At 45.9% G+C, this 20,909-nt stretch overlaps 1 protein-coding gene across 1 annotated transcript in view; it reads left to right on the top strand.

Moving 5' to 3' along the window:
• The window catches only part of plekhg4 (pleckstrin homology domain containing, family G (with RhoGef domain) member 4), a 53,160-nt gene continuing 32,251 nt past the window's right edge, over positions 1-20,909 (top strand). The window contains 2 exon segments of the mRNA XM_079339280.1: positions 1-39; positions 8,030-8,099. The gene's annotated coding sequence lies outside the window, so the exon portion shown is untranslated.

The raw sequence follows: 20,909 nt of genomic DNA, 5'->3' as shown, positions 1-20,909 counted from the left end.
GTTACACTGCTGTTCAAACGTGACAGTTGGGAACTCTCGGTGAGTTAATCTTATTTCTATTAAGTGTATTTAGGTATGGTATGCGACCTTGGCCGGACTTTTCTTCAGTCCATTTAAGTATTTATTATTGTTAACAGTGCTTTGTTGCTTGTTTGCTTCGTCTTTATCGCGAACACACCTGTTAGAAGTGACTTTCAAAAATGCTAACGCTAGCTAGCTAGCCTCGACGGTGTCATGTCGATATCTGCTACCTTGTCGAACGATGCCTCCATCGCGCGAAGCGACAGCATTGGCTGTCTGTGTCCCCCATCAATTCAATTCATTTTTATCTGTGTAGGACATGTCACACGTAAGTATAATGAGCTTCACAGAAGACAAAGATAAACACAATACAAACTCATTAAAAATAATACATAAAAAAGAGAGAAAGATAAACTCGGAGCCAAAGACAGGAGAGAACAAATAATGCTTTAATGAAGCATATTGTTGAGTGACCTTCCTTTAAAACATGCTCCCTGTACTGTGTAAAAGGCTGGCATAATTCACTACAACACGTTAACACGCCTAAGAAGTCAGTTCATTCATTCATTTCGCTTGATATATCTATTTATTGAGCCATTAGCAAATGTAATAATCCTTTAATCGTTTCGTTTTGGCATGAAGTTGCACAACACACAGTGGTTTAATCAACGGCAATTTCCAGAATAGTTTCAAATGATAAAGAGCAATTTGTGGCTGAGGGTGTGTTACCTGTTTGCACTCAGTTAATCTTCACCTCAGGGTTAATAGGTGAGCTGAAAATATGAATGAAATGCAAAAGATAATGGCTGATTTGACAGATAACAACATTCAAAACCCACCGGGGTGGAAACAAGAACAAGCTGTGGTGTCTGAAACACTTCAATTTCCTGTATCGTGTCTATTCGGTTAGATCATCGCAGATAATAGCTGAACCTTTCATTGCCTGTGGTGACATTTAATTACAGGGTATAGTTGACATCTTCTCTCTTTGCTGGAATCGTTCCCAGTTGGGAATCAGTGTCCACATCCATAAATAACAGTATCTCTTTTGAATTCAACGTGATTTCTCTTCACGCCCGAGCTCTGTCCACGCCGCCCTCTGACTGACACACACTATTATGTCCTGAAGGTGTAACTTCCAGCCTGCCCAGTAAAGCTGTCTCTGAATTGTGTTTACGTGATTCCTAACTTTTCCCCCTGCGGCTACATGTGTTGTGTAACTCTGTCGGTTCTGCGGCAGCTTGTCCTAAACTGTATATGTCCTGGAGGAAAAGGATGAGTGTGTCCTGACTGAGAGAGACAGGCTGTAATGCACGTTAAGTCCATTTGGCTGGGGACGACACCCATCTGCCCAAAGGCTGATGCCATTAAATGTTCTCGACACACTGGAACAAGACAGAGACAGTCAAAGGGACGGGTCTCTGCAGAAACGTACACATGTTAGGTATTAAACCTGATATTTCCACATCACGTGTGATTATGTGATACTTTCATGTTTGATGGGACAGTTAGGAACCAGGAAGAGAAAGTGGGGAATGGAGCGGAAAGGATCCACAGGTGGGACTTGAACCCGGGTCACATGTTTAAAGGACTTTAATCAATCAATCAATCAATCAATCTTTATTTATATAGCGTCAATTCATAACAGGCGTTATCTCGAGACACTTTATAAAAGCAGGTAAAGGACCTTACTGTTTGTCTGTTAACATTAACAAAAGAGCAGGTAACAAGACCATGCTCATTGTTGTGTTTACAAAAAGCAGGTAAAGGACCTTACTGATGGCTATATTACAAGAGCCCAGCTTAATCCGTCATAGAAGAAAAAACTTCCTTTTAACAGGCAGAAATCTTCAGCAGACCCGGATCATGACGGAACAGCCATCTGCTAAACTGTGCTGGGCTTGAAAATGGGACAAGATGCAGAAAGAAGAATAGGATAGGATAGGTTGGGGGGGGGGGGGGGGGGGGGTTGTTTGGGCAGGCCATCCTCACCAACACTCCCAAGGAACCTAAGAGAGCTCAGGAGCTCCCAGAAAAGGGAGAGGTTAGAATATAAAGATAGTGACAAGCAGTAATAAGATATGAAAGCTAAGATAAGATAAGAGATCCTGGTGCCAGTTCCCCCGGTAGTCTAGGCCTATAGCAGCAGAACTATGAGCTGGTCCTAAGCCGGCCCTAACTATAAGATGTATCAAAATTTTAACCTCCTAATGTGAAGAGACCAAATCCCTTTTTATTCTCCTTATTAGCTGCTGTTTCATAAACATCACAGCGTGCAATAAGGTAGTTATGTGTGTCTGGTAATAATTTAAAAGTTGTGCTACTTTCCTTCAGTGTCTCTGTGGAGCGTTAGATGTAACGAGAAGGCCACCTGTCCTGCACTCACTCAGCCTGTCACATCTGTTTTTTTTTAACAACTGCTCTCAGATCTGCGGCTCATCTAACCCCTCAGCTGTTTGTCTTTCTCAGAGTTTATCCTGTGAATCAGTGAGAGGCTGCGAGCACATACCAACACCTCAGCAGTCTGTTCTGCTGTGTCACACGCTGGAGCAGGAGAAACGCCACGCTGAAGCTCGAGCTGCACGAGAAGGCTACGCTAAGCTGAATGTGGATGATGTTGCATAGAGGGAAGTGATGTAGCGTTCATCATGTTTGATTTGTAGGGGCAGTGAGTGTCTGATTAATCAGGGTGGCCCATGTATGAACACAAGAGTAAAGAAGAGGTGTGGAGAGTAGAAGGCTTGAACTCTGAGCGGCGCCGGCGTGTTGTTATGAACCCCCTGCAGGGCGCTGGTTTTCCCCTGCGTTCAGAGTGAGCTGCAGGCCTGGGCTTGAATCTTTGGGACAAACAGGAGGAGCACAGACGGTCACCGCCGTGAGCCCGCTGAGAGAGATGGATGGTTTCTTTGCTTTGGGTCAGCGAGGTCACGTTTGGTTGTCTGTCTTTGTTTTACTGAAAGCAGCTAAATGGATGTAATTGTTTGTGTAGCTCGCAGCGTCACCTGGCCGGGCGGGTGTAAATCAGAGGTTAATTGTCAGTTTGGTCAAAGAGAAGTCCAGTCATAAACATCAGAGATAGGAAACAGGGAGGGGGTTAATGAGGAGGACACACAGCTCAGACTCAGGTGGAGGGGTTTAACTCGTCCCCTGTCCTCCTGCTCCGGTCTCTGTGCTGTAAACACACAACATGTGGATCTGCTCTGTCTGCACCGTCATGCATCCTTCACAGATCCTTCCCGTGTCCCGCTGCTCACGGGTTTGGACTCAGCGATGACCGAATCAGGGAGTTGGATTTTTACAACAGCAGATTTTAAAACATTATTATTACCTGCTTTAAAAACCAAAAGTCTTAGTCGTCCAAAATACTGCAGCAGCACACACTGTCTAAATCAGTGGGTTTTTTCTTGCGGGCCAAAATTGCCGCGTTCGAATCGCTCACGGGCCACAGTTTGTTTTTTTTAAATATTGGAAGGAACTTTTTGTATTTTGACCTCTTCAAAAAATAATGTAAATACACAATAACTAATTGCAGTGGGAAAAGAATAGTCAGGCTTTTATAGGTCTCCCTCGCTAACATGAAAAAGAAAAAAAAGAACGAAATATGCCATCTGATGAGGCCTGGGGCCAAAATCTTCTGATTCTTCGATTTTTGAAGTCAAGGGCCACAAAAAATCCACTCAAGGGCCACAAATGGCCCCCGGGCCGCACTTTGGACACCCCTGGTCTAAATGTCTCTCTACAAATATGTTGCCGATGTGTCTGTGTAATTTAACAGCATTCTCTCTCTCTCTCTCGCTCTCTCTCTCTCTTCCAGTCGTGTCAGTCTTCAGTTTTCTCAGCTTCAGTGATTTCTGTCTGCTGCTGATAATTAAATAATTGGAAATCGTTTAAAAGCTGCTGTTTTTTTAAAAGTTTGAAGTGTTGAATATTTTGACAACCTTATCAGGGAGTTCACCTGTACACACACACACACACACACACACACACACACACACTGTTGAGAAATGAACGAGGGGTGATAAAACGGCAGACCCTCGAGCACTGACGTGTAGTTTCATGCTCACAGAGGAATATATCTATTCTCAGGTGTTTTTTCATAACAAACTAAAGTCAGTGTGATTCTCTTTTGTTCGGAGCACAGAGTCGATGCCTTCTTAAAGTTGGTGTGTTGAACTCTGGGGATGATTTTAATGATAATTTATCGACGCTCCGTCCTTCAGCCTGAGGGTGAGAGTGCGTCCCGTCGGAGCGGTCTGACACCAGAGTGTCGGCCAGTCTATTCTGCGAGGGCTTAGCTGCAGGCCAGGCCGGCTGCTGATTGGCTCCCTGTTAATTGTTCTGCGAGGTGGAAAACCTGCTCACATTCTTGGGTGATGAGCCGCTCGGCTCGACTCGGCCCCGTCGCTCTTGAGCCCGCAGCAGCGGTAACTTTCCATCAGAGCAGAGAGATGTGGCGTTTATGGATGTGTTGTCATCCATCCTGGGCTCAAACACTTAATTACACAGAGCGAGACACAAACAGGCCCACCGTGCAGGGCGGGCTGTGCTAGCGTAATCACCACCCTGCTGTCAGCACAGTGCCAGCCTCCCACTCGCTGCGTGTGAGTGCATGCAGGACGTCCCGTACTCGCCGCACACAAAAGATTTCACATTCTGCCTTTTGTTTATTTAACACATGTCCAACACAAAGCTGTTACGTAAGAAGCCTGGATGGAACATCTCGACAATTATACCCAGCCTGAGAAGATTTAACATGTGATCTGAGAACACGTTGGTTAAAAAGCTTCATTAGAAGAAGTTAAACGGTGTCTTTGGTTATAAAATAGTTGGAGATGTGTTTTTTATTTTCCTCTGTCTCAACATTTTTACATTCCTGCAAGAATTGCCTGTTCAGAACTCCCCTCCTCTCTGACCTGGAAGATGCATGTTTAATACTTTTCCTTGAAGCGCCGACCGCTCTATTAGACGTTAAAGTCAAGTCAGCAGAGTTTTTGATTGAGTCGTTTTTTTCCCAGCTGGCCTCACTGCAGCCTGAGCGGCACATGACTGCGTCCGATGCTGGACTGCTTTGGCTCACGTGGTCCGGATGAAGCAGTCTGTTTCACTTCACCACGGCGTCCTTTTGCCTCCTTTAGACAACAAGTGCACAATGCAAATCCTCTGACGTTACATTCCTAACATTTAAGGACTTTTCTTAAACAGCTGACGACTGTACAGGAAGAGAACAAGAGGGCTTTATAGCATTATAAGTGGCTCAAACATCCAGAGTATGAACAGCGATAGAGGAGGTAGAATCTCTGACACACAAAATAATGATCACTAGGGAAAATGGAAAGTTAACATGTCTTGGTTTGAGTTTAAATTGAGCTGACCTGTCTCACCCCCCCCCGCCCTCTCCTGCCCTCGACCTTTTCTCTACATATTCAGCAGTGGGGTTGAAAGGAAGGCTGATTTTTTTTGGCCATTGAAGCGGCAGTCAGGTTGAAGTGTCGGGTTTTTAGGGAAACCCTCCAGGGAAGCCTGGCGGACTCCTCAAAGGTTTTGGATTTAAGGCAGACTCCACAGAGGGCCCCCCCCTTCAAGGCCAGGCCTCAGACCCAGACTGATGCTGTTTTTAAATGTCGAGCCCACCACAACAGAACAGCGGGACCAAATCTGCACTCGCAGCAAGAATGGAGCGAAGGCAGGGAGCCGCTTTAATGTCGACAGGGAGACTAAATGGCTTTGCAGGCGCAACATAGAGAGACGTAGGCAGAGCTTAGTGTTAAAAGAACCGCATTACTTTTGACATGTTTGTTTCTTCAGTTAACTGAACGTCTGCTCTTCACTTCGGTCCAGACGGAAATCTGTAAAAAGGATTAGCATGAAATGTGGTTCGGACTTTTTTTTAACTGAGAATAAATCTTTAAAAACATTGATGGATTACGTTACTGTTCATCAGGTCTGCATCAAGTGCCGTGGAAAAAGTTGACTTTATTACCTGCAGTGATGACATTCCCAGCTGGACTTGGTCTTCCCTGCAAGCATGTTAACAAAGGAGCTGAAAACTGCAGGCTCAGCTCAGCTTCATGTTTGATTCCCAGCTGTTATGTTCAGGTTGCATCTTGTTGCTTTCATGCAGAATATGTGGATCCACCATGAGGAGGCAGAGTGGTGAAGAAGGCTGAAGCACATGTGTAAATATAGAGTTTGGTGGCTGGATGTGCATTCTTTCCTGTCCCTTATTTTAGGGTATATTTTGATGTTAGGTTTGTATTTATATCAAATGTTGTTTTCCGCTCTAAGTTAATTCAGATTTTGCAGCAAACAATTTTGATGTTTTTAACGCCTCACCTCCACTCGATAGAGTCCAAACAGCAGCAGGCGGCTGTGCATAACGAAGCCACGAGAAGCTTCAGCTTTGATTGGAGCGAGCGGGTGGACTTCCTCTCTCTCTCTCTCTCTCTCTCTCTCTCTCTCTCTGAAGCTGCTTCTTATCTCTGCACGAGTCGAAAGGGATTTGTTTTTATTAACACGGGAGTTATGTTGCACGGAGCCGTGAGCACCTTGCACGCTCTCTCTCTCTCTCTCTCTCCCCCTAGTCTCTCGTGCATGCAGCAATTTTATGAACACATATTTTCCCGGAAATATACTTCAATGGCCATAAATCTACTCGGGCGTCCCACCCAGGTATCGTCCATGTGTGGTATTAATCACAGAAAAAAGCTGCAGTGTGAGATTTCCCAGTGTTGTGCAGGCTGCAGCTCTTGCTGTATGTTAAATCACACCATCTCTAACACAGGAAGTGTTGGACCAATACACAGATAAACAGCAGGCCAGCTGCAGCACTCAGCGAACGTGATGCACCTCAAAGAACATAGCAGGCTTTCTGCACATCAACAAGTGTTAGTCATGCACGCAGTATCACATAAGAGCTTTAAACTAAATGTGAAGCTCGTTCACATGTGTGCATTATGTCCTCCTGTGTCTGAGTTCGAGGAAAGTGAGCTGGAACAAATGATCCAGGCTGGTTAACAGTGTGTCAGATCTTTGATGAAGGGGGGGGGGGGGGAGTCCCTCCTCTTCACTTCTCTCACTGGACGAGGCTCGCTGTGCTCATTTGGCTGAATCCACACATTCCTGCGTCAGTACACAGGAATGATGGCGACATGAGGCAAAAGAGTCAGACGCTGGCGTTTACGTCTCCCGGCCAACATCAGGCCTTCGTGTGCAGGAGCCAAGTCACTCAGTCAGCCATCTTTTCATTCATTCACAAGATGGGGACGCTCGCTGTAGGGCAAAAAATCCCTTCAGGCGGGACAGTTTGAACAAGCAGGTATTATTATAGAGACAGTCACTGATTTATGGATCATATTTGTTTATTTATCTGACACATCGATGCTGCAGATGGAAACTGAATGAAGATTGTTTACTTTTTTTTTTCACGTCTATGTGTGATTGTTTGCAGGTCACTTTGACGCCAGGTAATCAGAAGCAGAATCTAGACGTAAAGGTAAGGACTCATTTAGTGTGTGTGTGTGTGTGTGTGTGTGTGTGTGTGTGTATTTTCTTTGATGAACATCAAATGGAAGCTTTTTCCTCTTCCCTTAAATAAATAATGTCATGTTTGTTTTTCACCTGCTCTCATAAACGTGAAGGTTTCTCTTCTACACGTCTGTCAAAGTCACTGTAAGGCTCTGCATGAACTTCAACTGAGTGTAGGGTCCAGCTGGGTCCACACACACACACACACACACACACACACACACACACACACACACACACACACACACACACTCATTAGTGTTGCTCCCTGTGTGACGCTGCTTATTATTCATTCATTCTGATTCCCCCTGAACTCTTCTCCCCAGAGAGGTTCCCCCCTCCCCCGAGTCCCACAGCTCCCACTAAAGACCCTCTGAGGTCAAAGATCACTAATGTGGGGGTGATGGGGGGGGGGGGGGGGATCTGCCACTTAGCATTAACAGATACAACAGAACTGCAGCAACACATGTGTTTGTGTTTACAGGTTCAGTTTCTGTGGAAGTTCAGGGAGGAGCCTCGAAGGCCACGCCGGACAGATCTCTCAACACCAGCAGGTAGGAATACGACCTTTCAGTCCATGACGCCAGTAGAATCCCTTCATCACAGCTGAAGTCATGTTTGACTTAGGAGCGAGTATTTAGCATTAACGAGACATTGACCTAATGATTCACATTACAGTCCTCATTATTCCTAAAAAAACAAAAGAGTCACCAGAGCGTATATATTGCACGATGGTGAGATATAATATCGAAGTCCTGGGCGACCTGATAAAGGCTGCACGTGCTCATAGCTAATATCTTCAACTTTTCATGTTCAGCGGTTTAAACTTGACGGTGTTATTATTGGTCACACGTGGTAACCAACGTTTAAAAAAAAAAAAAAAAACGACCTCCATCTTCCATCGTAAAATCTCGTCTGTCGAGCGCCTGAACGGTAAATCTCAGCTTGACCACAGGCGCTGATACGCGTGCTGCGAAAGCGTTGTGTATTGGTCGTATCAGTGTGGGCGGAGTCTCATGAGCATGGCTGCAGGTTGATCAGCACACACACACACACACACATACACACAGACTGGATTTATGTCCACGTCCCTCACAGCTGCTGCCTGATGAAACCCAAACACCTCTCTGCACTTTCGCCTGTTTTTCTTTCTTTTCCTGGAATCTTAAATTTCTCCTCTCGTCCGACGTTGCGGCGTTGCAGATTTCTGGACCCGGGAGTCTGTTAAAAGCTTCTGAAATATGTCTGAGCTTTTCCCCTCCCTGAAATCTGCAGCCCTGCACATTTCAATATGTCCAACCCCCATTCCCAATTATTGTTTAGCTTAGCATTTATTCAGTGTTAGCCACTCTATGTAAAGCTCGGGGTTTGATCTCTTCCTCTTTAGTCCACACTGAAATATATATAATAATAATAATATTAATAAATGAGACAGCATTGATTGTTTTAGCTCACAGTAGCTCTTCATGTGTTCTTCTGGACTATTTAAAGATTCAATTTGCTCGCCAAAGAATGTCCTGTAAACTGTTGCCAACAATATGTGTGTGTGAGTGTGTGTGTTAACAGCTGTTTTGTGAACTGATAGAGGATCACATGCCTGGACAACAGAGAGAGGTAGAGAGACAGTGACATGCAGGGAGAGAGAGAGAGAGAGAGCTGTGGGTGGAGCTGTCTGCGCCTGCAGGCTGATATTTTGTCAAGGAGCTTCTCTGTGCACACATGCTGGATTTTCTCTGACTGAACTCACGCCACTGGAGCTCGACCGTGTCCGTGTGACTCCCCGCTCGCACACACTCGCCTCCCTTCGTTCGCTCATTGTTGGTGCTTCTGTTTGGATTTACTTTGAGGAGCACAGCGGGAGTCGTGCTGCAGTCACCGAGGGTACGTGCCCTTCAAACTTCAAACTTTAGTTTGTTTCTGCAGCTCGATTTTGTTTCTGCAGCGAGTCTCTTCTTTTTTTGAATCACTAGCCAAAAGAGTGTGCAGGCTCAGCCTTGTGTTTTCAGACATGTGAGATGTGTGCAAGATTAGTCTGATAATATGAAGCTCTGAGAAAACGCCTGAAGGTCTCTTTTGAACATAATTTACTGGTTCTGCAATATCAGGGGATTTTTAGACGGGTAAATGTGATAAAGTGGGTGATGAAGTTTGGAGAAAGTTGTAAAACGATTCAGATGTGGATCAAATCACAGGAATGTTTTTGTCTTCTTTCACACTTGTTGCACTCTTGCTGGTTTTCTGTCTAACTGGAGCAGAAACTAAAATAAATCCAGGACACATTTTGGACGGGGTTTCAACCTCAGGAGACTCACACAGATACATGAAGCAGGAAACAATCCCACGCTGAGACGCTGGAAGAAAGAGCTTTCACATGCTCTCACTCTCTTCTCACTCGCTGTTTGAACACATCTGAATCATCCGGTGAAAAAGCTGCCGACAGGTGAAAGAGTTGACAATTCATTTTTTAGTCATCTAAACTATTACTGCTTGCTCATGGGTGTGTGTCATTGTGGAAGTTTGTGCTGCAGGTGTTGTGTGTGTGTGTGTGTGTGTTTGCTGTGTGCACCGTCTGAGGCCTGCAGGGGAAGGAACTGGCTCCATTCTCTGATTTTGGAGCCAACATGGAGGCAGGTTATTCCCCTCTGCCTCCCATCCTGCCCCTCCTTCATCGCAGCACAGCTCGGATTTCTTTCAGTTGGGTTCAATATTCATCTAACGGGAGATTTTTTGGGGCTTTTTAGTTTTTTGGTACGTTTGCAGTTTAAACTGTTTTTGTGCAGTTTGATGTTTTTCCTCTTATTAAGGTGTTTCCTGAACATTTATTTTCGGGTCAGATGAGCTGAAATGTTTCGTATCCTCACTGTGTGGAACAGAAAAGTAGGCACAAAATATTTATTCACAAGACGTCCAGATCTGAAGAAGTACAGAGAGAAGATGTCTCCTAAAAGTCTAAATTCAGATGTGACAAAAATCAAACATCCAGCACAGCGCTGGGATGACGTTATCAGAGAAGCTGTTTTGATTATTAACAAACTGTGAATACGAGATGATTGAAGGTGTAACATTTAAATCTGCCCCCTAGTGTTTAAAATGAGTACTGCAGTCTAAACTCTAATCATCACAGAGAGCTGTCTGGCTCCGCCCCCTCCTCTCACGCAGATCAGCACGTGGTGGACACTGTAGCTTCAGTGTTTAGCCAGCTCTGCATGTGGTGGACACTGTAGCTTCAGTGTTTAGCCAGCTCTGCATGTAGAGACACTGTAGCTTCAGTGTTTAGCCAGCTCTGCATGTGGTGGACACTGTAGCTTCAGTGTTTAGCCAGCTCTGCATGCGGTGGACACTGTAGCTTCAGTGTTTAGCCAGCTCTGCATGTGGTGGACACTGTAGCTTCAGTGTTTAGCCAGCTCTGCATGTGGTGGACACTGTAGCTTCAGTGTTTAGCCAGCTCTGCATGTAGAGACACTGTAGCTTCAGTGTTTAGCCAGCTCTGCATGTGGTGGACACTGTAGCTTCAGTGTTTAGCCAGCTCTGCATGCGGTGGACACTGTAGCTTCAGTGTTTAGCCAGCTCTGCATGTGGTGGACACTGTAGCTTCAGTGTTTAGCCAGCTCTGCATGTGGTGGACACTGTAGCTTCAGTGTTTAGCCAGCTCTGCATGTGGTGGACACTGTAGCTTCAGTGTTTAGCCAGCTCTGCATGTAGAGACACTGTAGCTTCAGTGTTTAGCCAGCTCTGCATGTGGTGGACACTGTAGCTTCAGTGTTTAGCCAGCTCTGCATGTGGTGGACACTGTAGCTTCAGTGTTTAGCCAGCTCTGCATGTGGTGGACACTGTAGCTTCAGTGTTTAGCCAGCTCTGCATGTGGTGGACACTGTAGCTTCAGTGTTTAGCCAGCTCTGCATGTGGTGGACACTGTAGCTTCAGTGTTTAGCCAGCTCTGCATGTAGAGACACTGTAGCTTCAGTGTTTAGCCAGCTCTGCATGGGTCTGTAAAGCTTTCTGCGTTCTAACCTCTCTCCATGTTTCATCTCCAACATTGATCCTAGTTTGAGCAGCTTTCTGCTGCTGGAGCTTATTAGAAACATGCAGAGGCTTTTTAGCTCGGGTACAATCACTTCTATCTGAAGCAGTTCCACTGCCCGCTTCCATCGCTGCAACACCTGTTCACCTGATAACTGCTCTCATATCTGGCAAACCCAGGGGCGTCCAAAACGGCCTTCCAAGCCCCGCCTACCTTCTCTGGTCCAATCAAATCCAGAGCATTCAGGAGCAGAATCTAAAGTTAGAAGGAGGACATACTGGCTGCTGCATTGTTGTCAGAGAAGCTTCAACACAGCAGGTTTCCTTCATGATCACAGAGGAGGAGAGCGTCATCATCTCGGGTCAGGAGATATCTCACACATGCAGACTGAACAGCCGCTGCAGTTAATTTCATTTTTATAAAAGTTGGTTTGACGATCAGAGAAATAAATCCTGATATAGCAAACAGAGAATTTTACAAAATGAATCAGAAATGTTGTAAAAAAGATCCACAGTGAATTTGAGTTGTTTTTGCTCTGGAATAGGAACCACGATCAAACAAGTTCACTAAGATATTTTCTGTAAATGTGTTTGTGCATTAGTCCTTGGATGAAGTGGACCGAACAGAACCCGATGGTTGTACCTGAACTTTGTCGCTGTGACTGCAGTCTAATCTCTCTCGCTGCTGTCACTGAGTCTCACTGAGCTGGAACACGAGTTGGCTTTTCTGCTCCGCTAAGTTATGTGAGGTTTTACTGAAGCGTTCCAAAAATGTGAGCAGAGTGCGTCGCCAGAGGCTGCATAGCTGCTGCAGGTGGGTGCCTGCCCGTGTGTGTGTGTGTGTGTGTGTGTGTGTGTGTGGGAACCTTTTCTCACTGCCTTAACCTAACGTCTTCAGTCGACCACCTGTGTGATTCACACATTTCTCGGTCGCCTCTCGGGGTCGGGAGCTCTACAGGGAACATCAGCTGACCTTTAAGGAGTTTCACATTGATCACGGCGGCCTTGAAGGGGTTCAGTGTTCCCTCTGCTCAAACTGTTTTAATAACGCAGAAACATCTGACACACACGTGGAGAAAGAGTCCAAAAACAACCATAAAAAGAGTTTTAAAAAGAAGCAGCTTCAGACGGGTCACATGATCCCGATCGTCCCGTCCTGGTCGACGGTCCAGAAGCTGTTGACTTTGTCTGCAGGCCGTATCTTTGTTTGTTTTTAACCCTTGATTAGCCGTGGAGCACCCGGGAGGCCCGCCCCCCCCTCGCTGTGTGTGCAGCGGGCTGTGTAATCAAAGGGGGGACGTGGTGGGACACACACACACACACACACACACACACACACACACACACACACACACACACACACACACACACACACACACACACACACACACACACACACACCAGCGACCCTCGCTTCACCTCATGTTCCCACTAATGAGGGAAAAGTCTGGATCTTTTTCTTCGTCATGTCTTGTATTGAAATGTGCTGAAGCTGTAGATCTGTGTGTGTGTGTGTGTGTGTGTGTGTGTGTGTGTGTGTGTGTGTGTGTGTGTGTGTGTGACTGTCTTCCTGTTGGTCCTCTGACTCTGACACATGCATCAGGAGGGAGCAGGTGCCTGAACGCCTCTCACTAACAGGATATGAACTGCAGCCTGCAGCTCTTGTTCATTCCCCTCTGTCTCTTTAATTTCCTCCTCAGGAGCCTCACAGGGTCTCCGCTCCTCTTTCGTGTACCCATAATGCACTCTGTCACTCCGTCAGATGTATCATTCAATCAGAAGTGGCCAAGTTTTTCTTTCTCTAAACATCGGTGCTGATCCTTCACTCTAATTAGTCGGTATGATTGACCCCTGACCTCGAGCTGCTCAAGCAGAGGCTCCTCTTCGGTCAGGTGGAGCAGACGACGCTCTGTCAACAACAGAGGTCAAAGGTCACCTGGGTTTCAGGAGCATCTGCGTCGGATGTGTCGAATGTGTCGTCCAGGTGTGAAGGTTCAACCTGAGCTGAAGTCTGTGGAGGTGATCAGTGTGATAAAAAACAAAACCTTCATGTGTGACGTCTTCTATGGGTCCATGTTTGAGAAGAGAACTTGATGTTTGGATGCAGACAGATCAGAAAGGGTTAAAGACTTAACAGCTGACATCACTGACTGTACAGAGACACTGAATCATAAATGAAATGTGATTCGATGTTTCCACAGCTGTGTGGTAAAAAATAACCTCCATTACATGAGCGGCACTGACTGATAGATTTAACTGGATTTGTTTGATGGAAATAAAGCAGAGGATTTATTCATCTATAGAAAACGATGATGATGATGATGAGTGCGAAGCAGATGGACTGATGGTAAACAGGACTGGACGTGTTGTTCATTCGTCACAGTGGACACAGTCCATTAAAGAAATGTCTGTTATTGTGTAGCTGCACACGCAGGCTCCAAGATCTGATTAAAGGAACAGTCCGCCCCTAAACCTGATGGATCTGCAGGTCTGGATCCACTCTTAGTCAGAGAGACCTGTCCGACGCTGGCCAGCAGTTCCAGGTCATTTAGTGCTGAATGGAACCTGCATGAGTACATTTGTGTTTTTAGACGGTGGGAGGAATTGTGATGAGCCGGAGAATAAAAACCTTCAGAAGTAAGGACAGCTTCATGGACTGTAGTTTTAATGTCTGGGTCAATAATGCATAGTGAAAGACAAGAAGTTCATTATCATTGAATGCTAACCAGCTTTCATTAGCGAGTTAGCTTTGGCTCAATAGATCAGGATGATTGTCAGCTGGTGCTGAGAGAAAAGTTACTTAAAATATTTCACATTTTGATCAAATCAACATAATTATTTTATTATTATCAGGATTAGAAGTCACAGCGTGAACACATGATCTCTTCCTCTCTGGGTTTTCTCTCTTTAGACACATTTAGAAGCACGACCCGGGTTTACCTACCCCTCACTGAGTCTACAGATCGAGGATCTGCTGTCGATCAGTTCTGTGCAGCATGCAGCAGCAGGCTGGAGTGTCAGCTGACACATGAAAGCTTCGATTAAATGGTTCAAGATGTTATCAACAATTTTTGAATCCTGCAGCTCATTCTGCAAAAGAAACCAAACCGTAACACTTCATTTAGCAACATTGGAGTTTAGTGGACTTTAGATGTTGAATGGGAATTTATTCAGTCCTCCAGGTCATGACAGATTTGTTTTAAGTCTGCAGTGAAGCCGTCTGAGCAGAGCAGAGGAGGGTTCAGGGCTCGGCTCGTCAGGAGAACAAACATGTCTTCTCTTCTGCTCTGAAGGTGATTAATTAAAGGTTTACAACATGTGCAAACATCCCGCCTGTGACACGCGAGGCACCCGAGTGTGCTGCCGATCAGGCCCTGTTTGAACTTCCTGCCCGTTAATACCGCCATTCATACATTGTGATGTCACTGTGAAATCAATCACGCTGACTGATCGGGCTCTCTTGTTTGTGTTTCTATGTAGGTCAGCTAGCTGTTGTCTCAGGTTTGTAGGTCGAGCGTACTCAGGCGTGTTCAGGTCAGGGAAGGTTTCAGCTCAATCAACCAAAATTTAAATTCACAGTTTTTATTTTTTGCTGCTGGTGACTCCGCTCCGATTGGTTCTTATCAGTGGTCACATGATCGAACAACACAATTTGCAGAGCACACTAAAGACCTGTGATAATATGAAACATCGTCAGGACTCGACTCCGATGGCGTTAAATCTTATTCATGCCCGTCTCCCAGTTCTCCCAGTTCTCCCAGTCCACGACAAAACATATTAGTGTTTTAAGCGACATCACTCACTGACAGGAAGTCGTCTTCCATGTTGATGGACGTCCTGTGTCTCGACGAGCGCCACACAGGTGGTCCAGGATCTGGGTAACTGGGTTTATTTGTGTTGTTAAAAGCCTCACAGGAAGCAAAGAAACCCAGCAGAGTCCCCCAGTGCTCCCATTAAACCCTCTGACAGGGAGAGGAGGAGGAGGGGGGGGGGGGGGGGAGTGAGGAATGAGAAGGACCATTTCATCCAACATGTCACCTCCTTCAAAGCCACGGTCATTGTGACTCTGCCAGCTCGTCTCAAAGCTCTGATCTGGGATTTTTTCCTCGCTGAGAGCTCGTTTCAGCTCCCTGGAAACCAGCACAGACCCAAACTGGGCACTGGTTTCACTGGTCTGTCTGGGACTGGTGCAGCTAAGGCCCATTGCCAGGCAGATGCAACTTTAAAAATGCAAGAGCGACGTTGTTTTTAATAAAGAGTGCAGACATGAAACTAAGTGATGGAAGTAAAATGTATTGGCACCACACATTTAAGATTTCAGGGGTTTGATTTCCCTGAACCACAGAGATAAAAGTGCAAAGGGCAGAGGTCGGATTCAAACCCGCAGCTGTAGCCTCATTAAAAACGAATACTAGCATGTTAACTCTTTATGAGTCTGCATGAATTTCACTTCACATTAGAACAAAAACATTTTTCTTGGTCCGTCTGGTTTTTATCGGTTTGATTTTAGATGACCGTCTAAACACCGTGAAGACGGGGTTCTGATCCGAGCTGGTCCCAACTGAGCTCGGGTCTGAATGTAAATCCTGGAAAGGATCTGTGTGTCGTCTTCAGGTCGTGTGTTTTTAACCAGAACATGGCAGCCTTTGCTTTTATATAAACGGGTAAATATTACCAGGAATAGGACGCAGTGAGGAATGACGTGCTCAGTGGTGAGAGGTTTTAATAGAACCAGTGCAGGATTTAGACTGGCTCTGCATTGTGTAGACTCACTGCCTCCTCCAACTGGTTTCCAGTCTGAGCACAGATAACAGAGCTGTCATCAGGTGAAAAAAAACACACCAACTCCTTTCCAGGCGCAGAGCCAACTGGACAATAAAGTGGCCCAGTTCAGTGTCTTACTGGCAGGCTGCCATCACATTATCTGTTTCCCCGACCTCAGACTCGGAGGTCGCCTCGGTGTGATGACGGCAGCAGCTGTTGGTCTCCAGCTGTGACTGGACTTCAGACTGGAGGCTGTGGGAGAGTGAAAGCAGCTCAGAGCAGCTTTTTTGTTCCCAGTCAGTAAAGTGTTACTGGTCCACAGTCACATGTGGAATCTGTTACTGCAGTAATGGATCCAGCAGAAGTTCAAACATTCACTTCAACAGGAGCTGATGTCTGACTCCCTAATAAGATGAATTAGTCCATCAGTCATTCAGCTGCCTGTTCATCTTCATCCACCAGATGGAGGATCAATAACATGAACACAAACTCGTTTTTCACACTTCAACAGTTTGCTTCATTTAAAGCAAACTCCGCTCCGTTTGCTTCAGTCGCTGTGATTAGTTTGTGCAGGTGTGCGAGCTGTCAATCAAACCACACGGCCATACTAAGACCATGTGAAGAGGTCGGGCTTGGCACGGCGCTCGGGTGCCGTTTAGTTTGGAGTTGAAGCAGAAACTAAAAATAGGACCCGACGACAGGAAGCAACCAGCGGTGACTCTCTCTCTTCTTCATCGCTGCTGAACGTGTGTTAAAGGAGGTCGAGAGGCCACGGTTGGATTTGAACCTGGGACACCTCTAGAACGGAACCACTAGGCCATCCGTACCCCAGGAGGAGCGCCTGATTGGATCCCTTCAGCTAACAGGCTGCCACTTGTCACTTTCTCCTTGTGTGTTTTTTTTTATTTTTTTTTAAATAACCAAAGTCACAAACGTGTAAAAGTTCAAAAATGACCTTTAAGATCTGATGATTATGAATCGGTGTGTGTTCAGTTTATAGTAAGACACAAAGCTGCCAGCAGAGAGAGTCAGAGGGGTGAGGAGGATCCACAGAGGAATGACTGACTGACTGACAGCTGGTGGGCGGAGCTTAACATGTGAGCAGTTTGTGAGTTACAGCAGAATCAGACCTGACGGGGCGAGAGACACACACAGACACACACAGAGAGAGAGAGTGAGAGAGAGAGAGAGGACAATGAGCTTACACTGGAATATACAACAAGTGACTACACACTGCAAACACCATGGTAAGATCCCTCACACACACACACACACACACACACACACACACACACACACACGCAGTCTGTAGCACATGTTGAGTGGGTGCATGTGTGTGTTTCTGTGTGCTGAAGCCGGGTGTTTGGTGGGGGAGGGGGCTGCAGGGGTGTCGGGTTTCATACAAGGTGTATGCCTTAAACATTTGCCCTGAGGTGTGTGTGTGTGTGTGTGTGTGTGTGTGTGTGTGTGTAGTTTAGACAGGGAGTTTGTTCAGTACAGTGAGTTTCAGTTTGCCTTCAGGTTATTATCAACATGGTTGGATGTGTGAACGGACATCGTCGAGGCTGCGGTGGCGTGCGTGCAGTCGTCCCCCGCTCGCTCCGGCTGAATTCTCCTGATTATTTCCTGCCGCGTTCTCACGTCGGCTCGTTCGGCTCACGCCGGCTCGTTTCGGCTCACGCCGGCGTTGGGCTTTGCAGCTCCTCCTGATTCAGGGATTGTGTGAAAGCAGTTGCAGAGACACAAATGGAGAAGTGTTGTTTCAGTCCTGCTGTGGATGGTCAGCATGTGACGGACTCCTGTCGGGTCTCTGAAGTGTCCAGGTTTTGTCCCTGTGCTCTCCTTCTCCTCCTCCTCGTGTTAACAGCCCGACTGCTCAGGAATCATTCCTGAAACATACATGTTTAGAAGCTCACGGTGTCATTTTCGAACTCAGTCACGGCGGACGGACGGGTTTGAACCTCGTCCGTCTCAAGTTCATCGAGTTCCTCCCGAAACATTTCAAGCATTCGCTCGAACGCAACAGTTCACCACAAATGTTCCCTTCAAGGACGGAAACTGAGGATGAGGATGAAGAGCAACAACTGAGCCTCTGTCCTGAGTGTTTCATCACGATCACTGATGCAAACATGCGCTCTTTTATTCAAGGCGACATTTTCAGATAATCATGGGATCAGACACTTTTTAAAAAAAACGTTCAAGCCCTGAATGGAAACACTCCCGTGAAGTAAAAACAAACAGGTTTACACTAGCTAGGACTTTGTCTGGGTAAATATTGAGATTAGAATATTCATCACCTGCTCATTGACTTTAAGCTTAGTTCATCCTGAGCAACACCTGCAGCTCAAATCTATAAAACTGAGCCTCTGTTTCAATTTAAAACACGTCAATACTGATGTTTGGTTTGAAGAGTTTCAGACTTTGACAGGAGGAATAAAGACGCCCGAGGCGCTTCTTTCTCCTGAGTCACGTCTTCTCTCTGTGTCGTCCCACACCTTGCGTTTCCATGGTGACAGCGAGTGTGATTGTACACACTCCCGGGGTGTGCTCTCAGGGATTGCGTCATTTCACATAAAAGTGGAATATCAGTAAAAAAAAAAAAAAACAACATCATGTCAGACATGTTGGATCAGCATCAAGTCAGACACAAAGCAGGTCACAGCTCTGCATATCAAACACCCTGAGACGTTTATACTGCCATGAATAACTCATCTATTGATTTGAAAATTAATGTTATTTTTTTTACAGTCTTCGATTTCACTTTTGGGACGATTTAAAATCTTGTTGTTTTTTTTATGAGATGCTGAACCATCTCTCAGTGTCAGGAACACAGGTTGGAGAAGATCTAGAATCCATGATCTGGCTCTTCCACAGGAGAAGGCGGGTAAATGTTTATTTGTGCTGATTCTTGTCATGGAGTCAGTAAAGAGAGGCAGAGCGGAGTCACCTGCCCGCTCTGTTGTCTTTGGATTAAAAGTGTTCATGCAGTGAAAGCGCCTGCTTGGTTTACCTCTGGGTGAACGCCATGTTGACTAACCTGCATGCTGCTGAACCCATCTTTGGTTGGAGGGGAGCTGAGACTCAGTCTTTTAACCCTTCAGTGACTGTGATTAAACAGTCGATCCCTGCAGAGTCGGACTAAATCAGTGTGAAGACTCGTGTCAGGAAATGTAAGATCAGAATCAGCTTCATACGCCGGGTATGTTTAACACACAAGGAACTGAACTCTGCTAGACTGCGCTCGCTCTGTATCCATTTAAACAATAAATAATAACAATTAGCTACAAATAAAAACTAAATGAGATAAAAGATCCCGTCATCAGAGAAGTTTCAAACTTAGAGGTGGTTCCTAAATATTAAAAATGGCCGACCCAATGTGCATGTTCTCCATGTGCATGCTTAGGCTCGCTCCAAGTTCTCCGGGTTTCCTCCCACAGTCCAAACACATGCTGGTGAGGTTACCTGCTGACTCTGAATCACCCGGAGGTGTGACTGGATGTCTGAACCCAAAACAGCAAAAGTGGTGTTCATAATAATCAGACTGGACGGATGAACGCTTGATACAGTGATGCTGCCACTTCACAGACAGACACAAAAACACGCTGGTGTCCACCTGAGAAAATGAAGGAAGCAGCAGTGAATAAAATTGAGATTTAATTTAACTGCCAGTTCTTGAAGGGGGGAAATAAAATCCAGCTTGTTTTGATGTCACGACTCGTTCTGGGTGATCTGGGAGGTTTATTCCTGCTCAACCAGCAGGACGATCGTGACTCAGTTAACACTTCCCTTTTGGCCTGAACACAGCTTCCTGCTTTCAGAACCAACAGAGACGTCACTGTAGATCTAAAATGAAATAAAATTAAAACATTTACTGAGAGTGAGTCCGATCAGCTGGTTAGTTCTCACTGAAACATAATGCACCGTATTCCCTCAGCACACCGTGTGGTGTTGACCAATCATATTGTTACAGGTGCACATTCCTGCTGGATGAGTTATTCACGTGGATGTTGTGTTCAGTGTTTATTCAGTGATGAAGCAATCGTTGTTGCTACATATATATATATCTCTGAATCACCATAAATCTTCTGTCCTCATCCGTACCTGTAAGGACACGACCTCAGCATGTTGTCAACACGGCACTGCTACAATCACTGCTATGAATAAGTCCGTCAGTAATGCAGAAACAAACCCGTCAGGCCCGTGCTCGCAGTGTCCACGTGCTTGTAAGAAGAAGTGCCAGTTTTAAAGATTTTCCCCAAAATGCAGCAGCTGGTTGAGGAGAGAAGTGCGTCTTTGTGTTCCAAACAGCCAGAAGGATTGTCTCAGTAAAGTCGTCTGACGTGGAGTCGGGATGCTGATGCCTGGCAGCGCGGCGCAGCACTCCACTCTGCTTGAAACAGACAAAGATAAGGAGACGTGTTCAGGCTCTGCTTTAAAGAGATGTTAGGACATGTTCAGGGGCTGCTGGGTAAAAAGATGGAGGGCGGGGGGGGGGGGGGGGGGGGGGGGGGACAGGAATGTGTGTAGCGTTTGGATAATGGACTCGTACTGATGGATGGAGGCTGATGGGGTTGCACAGG

The sequence above is a fragment of the Symphodus melops genome (assembly GCF_947650265.1).
Source record: "Symphodus melops genome assembly, chromosome: 3".
NCBI lineage: Eukaryota > Metazoa > Chordata > Actinopteri > Labriformes > Labridae > Symphodus > Symphodus melops.
The sequence above is the reverse complement of the archived record's forward strand: the minus strand, read 5'-3'. Positions and strand labels throughout refer to the sequence as shown.